Raw genomic sequence first — 7262 nt, 5'->3', positions numbered from 1 at the left:
CACTCCCGGCACGGCGGGCTCGGCTTGCTCGGGGCGTCTCCCTACTGAAGAATTATGTTGCAGAAAGCCGCCGCCACCATCTTGAACTGGCAGTGAACTTTGCTTTCTACATATAAATACAGATAGCAATCACACCCCAATCAGCGCCGAGGCTTCAGGGCATCATCTCAGCAACTCTAACTTTCCCATTACGATAATGTGATTTTCACTCAGTCTATAATATCACCAGCCATGAATAAAGCAACTGGCTCTTTCTGTCTCTCTCCTCCCCCCCTCCCTTTCTCTGCCTGCCACCCTCCTCAGCCTCCTTTCTTTTGCTCCCTCGCTCCCTCCTCTTCGGTCTGTCTCTGCAACCTCTCCTGGTGTCTGTCTCCATCTCCATCTCTGCATCGCGACCATCTCGGCCTTCCTCTCCCTGCCTCCCTCCACCCCCTCCCCCAACCCGGGACTCACAGTCCCTAAGTACTAATGACAGGATTTGCAGTGCCCCGGGCGCAGTTAGGTTCTGCTCCCCAGCTCTGCCATCATCTGCCTTTGCCTGAAGGTGAGAAACTCTGCGGGCTTGGAGGTGGTGGGGGCCGCCTGCAAGGCTTTGGGGAGGGTGAGGAGATGGGGAGGAGAGGCTAGGAATCAGCTCCTTCCCTCCTCTCTCCCTCTTTGCTCAGGTCCCTGGATGGCTCTGTGAGGATTCCTCCCAGGAGCCAAAGCTGGAGACTCAGGAACTAAAGGATCCAGCAGGGATTGCTGAAAACTACCCTACTTAGGGGAGGGTCCTGGAGGCTCTGGTTTCCTGGATATTGGGGTCCCCCAAACACCATCAGATCCCAAGTGCCAGACTATTGTGAGTGGGTAGAACCGGTGAGAGGGTGCCCTGGAGAGGCCTGGGAGAAAGGAGGAACTGGCCCCGCCTTCTCGGGTCACTTCTGAGTACTCTGGGCCCTAAACTTGGTAAAGCTATCCAGACTGGAGGTGCCTTTGCCAGGACATGGTTTTATATAAAAGCTCACAGGCAGCCTTTATCAAGGTTCAGCCCCCTTGTCAGAGCTCCTGGAAAGGCCCCTTGCCCTCATGGACACTCTCCAGGGTGGTAGTGGTGCTGGTAGGGGGCTTCTCTGCACCTCTGCCCATTCATTTATCTATCCCTCCGGGTCTGTATTCCAGTTTTTCACCTACTGGTTTTGGGACCATGGACAATGCTCTTAACTTCTCTAAGCCTCAGTGTTCTCATCTATAAAATGGTAATAGTAATAGTACCTGTCTAGTGAATAAAAATAATCCATATAAAATGCTTGGCACATTGTTAAGTGTTCAATAAATTTAAGCTACTGTTACTATTAGCAGATATTGAACAATCACCTGCTATATGCGTTAGGCAGTATACCATGGAGGTGAAGTGCCTGCGGTTTTGGAGTCAAGACTGTCTGAATTTGAATCCTAGCTTAGCCACTTACCAGCTTTTTGACCTTGGAAAAGTCAGTTTCTTCATCTGTAACAGGAATAATAATAGTCCCTATTTCAGAGGGTTGTTGTGAGACTTACTGAAGCTGATCTAGTCTTTGGCACAGTGCTGACACATGGCAAGGGCTCTAGGAATATTAGCAGGTGGGGGTCTGGCAGGGCAAACATTGCTCAGAGTGAACCAGAGATCACATTCTGTCTGCGGGCTCTTCTCTGGGCCCCTGACTTTTTCTGTTGCTCTAGACCACTGATGGCCTTGACCTTCCACTTCTGTGGAGGATGAGGGCTTGATTCAGTTTCACTGGCTATAAGAATTGCAACTTTCCAGCTGCCCACCTGCCTGGGATGGGACTAGGATTCCTGCCTAGTCCCTTCCTTGGGCAGTGGTGGGGAGAGAAGGTGGCTTTTGCTGTTTTGTTTTGTTTTTTAAAGATTTTTATTTATTTATCTGAGAGAAAGAGAGCACAGGCAGGGGAAGCAGCAGACAGAGGGAGAAGCAGACTCCCGGCTGAGCAAGGAGCCAGATGGGGGACTTGATCCCAGGACCCTGGGATCATGACCTGAGCCGAAGGCAGATGCTTAACTGACTGAGCCCCCCAGGTGCCCCGAGGTGACTTTTGAATGCACTCTCTTGGGCAAGGGTTACAAGGTCCAGAAGGCAACTCTTTTTTTTAAAAAAAGATTTATTTATTTGAGAGAGAGAGAGAGAGAGAGAGAGAGAGAGAGGTGGGGGAGGGGCAGAAGGAGAGGGAGATAAACAGACTCCTTGCAAGGCAGGGGCCCTCCCAGGGCTCAGTCCCAGGACCCTGAGATCATGACCTGAGCTGAAATCAAGAGTCAGACACTTAATTGACTGAGCCACCCAGGTGCCCCCGGAAGGCAACTCTTGAATGTTCTCCCTTAGGCACAGGTGACAAATTAGAATCAGACATTTGCATTCTGTCCATTTCTGCATGTCTAAGTATTTATAGGTCTGTTTGCTTCCTTTTAGTTTTTCTTCGTTTCTCTCTGAAGCATCCTTTGGCAGCATTCCAGCCTGATCTCAGACGAGAGGGAGGAAAGAAGACTCCACTCACTTCGGTTGGGCCACGAAGGGGCACCATGTGTTATGGTGGTCAGAGCTCCCAGTTCTGGGGCTTGGAGCGGCAGACCCAGGGGAGGAACCTCAGGGCACAGCATCAGGCGAGTGGCTTATTTGGGTCTCTTTGCTCATACCTAGCCCCTCTACTTGGCTCCAGGAGGGAGGAAGTTACCCTTCAAAATCCAGAACATAGGGGTGCCTAGCTGGCTCAGTCAGGAGAGCATGCAGCTCTTAATCTCAGGGTTGTGAGTTCAAGCCCCACATTGGGCACGGAGCCTACTTAAAAAAACCAGTTAAATAAACAAAATCCAGAGCGTAATCCAAAGCATTCCTCACCAAGTGCTTTAGCCAAGGGAACCAAACAGTCTATAAAAACTCCCTATAGAACTTGGAGTCTGGTCTCTTCCCTACTCACTGTACTCCTCAAAGACAAATAAGACAGGGCCCATGCCTCCCAGATGATCACAGTCCAGTGCAGGAGACAGCATGAAAATGAAGAAACAGAAGACACAGTGAGAGCCAGCACAATAGACATTAACTCCAGGGTGCAGCAGGGACAAAAAGAGAGTGGTCAGTCAGGTAGTACTTCCTGGAGGAGCTGGTGCTTCAGCTAATTTGTAAACGTGAGCAGAATGGGAGGGGAAGAGAAGAGCATTTAAGGCCGGGGGAATGGTATGTGCAAAAGCCTTGAGGTGTCCAACAGCCTGGTACACTTGAAGAGCTGAAGCTCAGAGGGTGGGGTCACTTTGAAGGAGGCCAGTGGAAGGGGACAGATAGTCAAGGGCTGTGCAAAGTTGACTTCTCTCCCAAAGGGCTTTAGCAGTGGAGAGATTCGCATTTCCAAAAAATAGCTCTGAAGATGAAGAAGAAAGTGGGGGAAGGGTGCAGCCAAACCAGCTGGAGGTGGGAGCCCTGTGAGGAGGCTCTTCGAACTGTATGTGGCGACAGTGTGGGGATCCCAAGGAGCGAGGCCAGAGAGCGCCTTCGAGGAACTGACAGGATTTTGTACCTGACTGGATGTGGGGATGCGGGAGAAGATCCCTGGCTGGCTATCAGTTCTTGCCTGGGTGAATGGTTGGAAGTGACAGAGACGGGGAATAGAGGAGGTGAAATAGCTTCGGGTGGAGAGTACAAAATACTGAGTTCTGATCGGGACACATACTTGGGAAGGCTTGTCTAGAGCACATCTCAGTGCAGATATGCAAGAGGCCGAGAGACCATTGAGAACTTTATCGTCACACATGTCTGGAAATGAAGGTGTCTGGCAGGTTGCTGAAAATAGCTTGGGAGTTCAAGAAAGAAGTCTTGTCGGGGTACATGGATTGGAGAGTCACCAGCTTCTGGATGGTAATTAAGGCCATGGGAAGAAGGTCAGTTACTTGGGAAGGATGAGTGAGCAGAGAAGGGAGCAAGAGCAGAGACTTAGGGAGTAACAGCACTCAAAGGGGTGGCTTTCAACCTTGGCAACACATTTGGATCAGCCAGGGAGCTTGAAAAACACCCATGTCCAGGCCACACCCGTGTCTAGGCCCCACCCCAGACAAACAACCTGAGTCTCTGGGAATAAGCTCTAAAAGTTCCTCAGGCTGAGAACCAGTGACTCAGAGGGAGGGCAAAGGAACAGGGCTAGCAAAGGAGATGGAGAAGGAATGTTCCGGAAGATGGGAAGAGTTTCAAGGAGGGAGAGTTCCAAAGCATCGAATTGTGCAGAATCGTTAACAGTTAACCCCCACCCAGCACTCATGCTATGGAGACTCTATGATATAGGTACTCTTATTATAATCGGTATTTTAATGATGAGGAAACTGAGGCACAGGGGTGTTAAGGAGTTACCCAAAGTCGTGCAACTAGTAAGCAGAAACCAGGATTCAAGGCCAGGCAGGCCACTACCGAGTCTGTGCTCCTAACTGCTGTGCTAGAGCACCTCTCCTGCAGTGACCGAGGGAGATGGTTTTTAGCCCGGGAGCTGGTTGGAATAATCTCCCAAGGGGCCAGCTCTCCTTCTCCTCTTCTCCTTTCTCTTTTTTCCATCTCTTTCCCTTTTTCCTCTCAGCCTAGGTCACTAAGGGCTGTTCCTCCCTGCCTTGGCCTTCTCCTGGCCGACAGGGCCAGGTGGGGCTGGTTCTCCTCCTCCCCTCTCGCTGAGACAACACAGTTTGCCCCGTATCAGGTGGCCACAGTGGTGGGGCTCATAGCCAATGGCCTCTTCATTCACCAGGCCGAGCTGAGCAACTTTCTAAGCCTCCATAGACTGGGAGGGGTGGGGAGTCAGGGTGATGCAGAAGAAACAGAGGATCCAATCCTCCTGGAGATTAAGTCTTCTGGGAAGTAGATGCAGAGATAGACCTTGAGAAGGAAGGAGACTGGAATCCACCTTCACACGGAGGGGATTTGAGCATAATCAGACATCTGGGATATCCCCCACCTGTTAGCATTACCAGGGGTCTTCAAAAACATCCCGTAAGGGCCACCTCCAGAACGACTGGATGGGAATCTCTGGGGGCCTGGTGGGATTCAAAAGCTCTGCAGGTGATTCTAAAGTATAGCCCGGGTTGAGAACCACAACCTCAAGAAAAGAGCTCTGAGTAAGTATAAAAAGGCCCTGCTTCTAAGCTTAGTTTTATCACTTCCCACTGGGTGGTCTTGGGAAACCCGTTGGACCTCTTTGAGCCTCAGTATTCTTTTTTCTGTAAAATAGACATAGTGATCTCGACCCTGCCTACTTTCCACAAGTAGTTACGATGCTCAGGTAGACTGAGATGGGATGTATTTTTTTTTTAAAGATTTATTTATTTATTTGTTTGTTTGTTTATTTATTTGACAGAGAGAGATAGCAAGAGCAGGAACACAAGCAGGGGGAGTGGGAGAGGGAGAAGCCGGCTTCCTGCGGAGCAGGGAGCCCAATGCGGGGCTCGACCCCAGGACCCTGGGATCATGACCTGAGCCGAAGGCAGACGCTTAACAACTGAGCCACCCAAGCACCCCTGAGATGGGATGTATTTTGTTAATCATGTAGGACACTATATAAAAGTGAGGTGGAGTTAACCTATGCAGACTCTAAAATACAAATAAGCATATGTGTTCATTTGGGACAGGTAGGTGCGCTTGCGTACAAACACACACACACGCTGCAGACACAGCTGCTGGTGGGTTCTGAAAGCAGAGCTGTGGTTTTCTAGACATGGCCCGTTATGTTTTTAGCCTTCAGAATGTGCCGTTAAAATATGGAGAAAGGATCTGGGGGTGTGTGTGTGTGTGTGTTTAAATGATTGCTAAAGTGCAGCATCATTTGAGTCTGCCTGTCAGCCTATCAGAAACGTCATCTATAACCTTCACTGTTTGCAGTTTAATCTCCCCTGCCTCCCCACGGGCCCTGTTCTGACATTTTAAACCCCATAAATGACAGTAGTGCTCTAAGCCATTTTGAAAAAAGCCAAGCATTTGGAAAAAAACACACATAGAGACATACCCCTAAATTCCCCTTCCCCTGAACACATGCTCACTTACACTTATAAGTGGGATCACACACACGCTCACATCCCCATGCTGGCCGATTTGGGAGAAGTCACAGACGCAGCCAACGTAGGTGCACACACATGACAGCAGGCCGCAGACGGATGAATGCATGGCTGAGTGTCTGATGCCCGTGCACCCATTCCCGTGGACACACAGCACACCTGCCTTTCGGCTGCCGTCCTCAAGTCCCATCCATTCTTCTGTTCCGTGGCTTTGAAAGACAGTGGAAGAATCCAGGGTCCTTGAAAGGCTGGTTCAGAGAGCAATGGGGTGACATGGAAGGCTGAGGGGCCCCAAATCTTGGGGTCTAGTGTCAAGCAAAGATGTATATTAATAGGCTCAAGGTCTCCACTCTTGGAACGCCCAGGGATGGAAGGGGATTACTGAGCAAATTGCACCCCACCCCATCAGCAACCAGGTGGCTTACCGCGTTGGGGGACTGGAATGAAAAAAGAAAACCCAGAGATACTTACTGAAAGAATGAGCATGAGTGTAGAAGATGCTGACAGGGAGCTCCATAGAGGCAGGTCCCTATCAGCTCCTGGCTGGAGCCCTCAGCCCCGGAGCAGGGTCTACAACATACCAGAGGCTCATAAATACTTGTTGAATGAATGACTGAAAGAATGTGTAAGGGGTGCCTGGGTGGCTTAGTTGGTTAAGCCTCCGACTCTTGGTTTCGGCTCAGGACATGATCTCAGGGTCCTGGGATTGAGCCCCGTGTCAGGCTCCACGCTCAGCAGGGAGTCTGCTTCAGGATTCTCTCTCTTGCTCTGCTCCCCCCTCTGCTCTCACACTCTCTGTCTCTCTCAAATAAATAAATAAATCTTAAAAAAAAAAGAACATGTAAGCTCTAGAGTGAGTGGTGGGGGGGGAGAGAGAGAGAGAGAGAGAGAGAGAGAGAGAGTGTGTGTGTGTTTGTGTGTGTGACGGGGATGAGGGTAGGGATGGGAGATTGGCTAGTTAAGGACAGTTTCTTAGAAAAGGTGACTTCTGATCTAGGACTGGGAGACAGAGGCCCACATCACATCTGATACCCATTTGTTCCGGGGTAAGTGGCTGACTTTTCTTGCTTTGGACTATGACTTTGCAGCAAGATCTCTCCACTCAAAGATAAGACAGACTTCCAAATGAAGTGGGAAGCGGTAGAAGTGGTGAGGTAGGATTATCTTTGTGCAGTCCTGGGGCATTTTCTCGAGATGGTGAACTT

At 50.1% G+C, this 7262-nt stretch overlaps 1 long non-coding RNA gene across 1 annotated transcript in view; it reads right to left on the bottom strand.

The window, feature by feature from the left end:
* The window catches only part of LOC141374690 (uncharacterized), a 12944-nt gene extending 6315 nt beyond the window's left edge, over positions 1 to 6629 (bottom strand). The window contains exons 1-2 of the long non-coding RNA XR_012381774.1: positions 6529 to 6629; positions 6217 to 6305 (exon numbers count right to left, since the gene is read on the bottom strand). This is a non-coding gene — a long non-coding RNA (uncharacterized lncRNA). The remainder of the gene's footprint in view (positions 1 to 6216; positions 6306 to 6528) is intronic.
* Between the last annotated feature and the right edge of the window lie 633 nt (positions 6630 to 7262).

Source organism: Callorhinus ursinus, unplaced genomic scaffold (genome assembly GCF_003265705.2).
Source record: "Callorhinus ursinus isolate GAN/ISIS: 27379988/994484 unplaced genomic scaffold, GSC_fseal_2.0 scaffold20, whole genome shotgun sequence".
Taxonomy (NCBI): Eukaryota; Metazoa; Chordata; class Mammalia; order Carnivora; family Otariidae; genus Callorhinus; species Callorhinus ursinus.
This window is presented reverse-complemented; position numbering and strand designations above follow the sequence as displayed.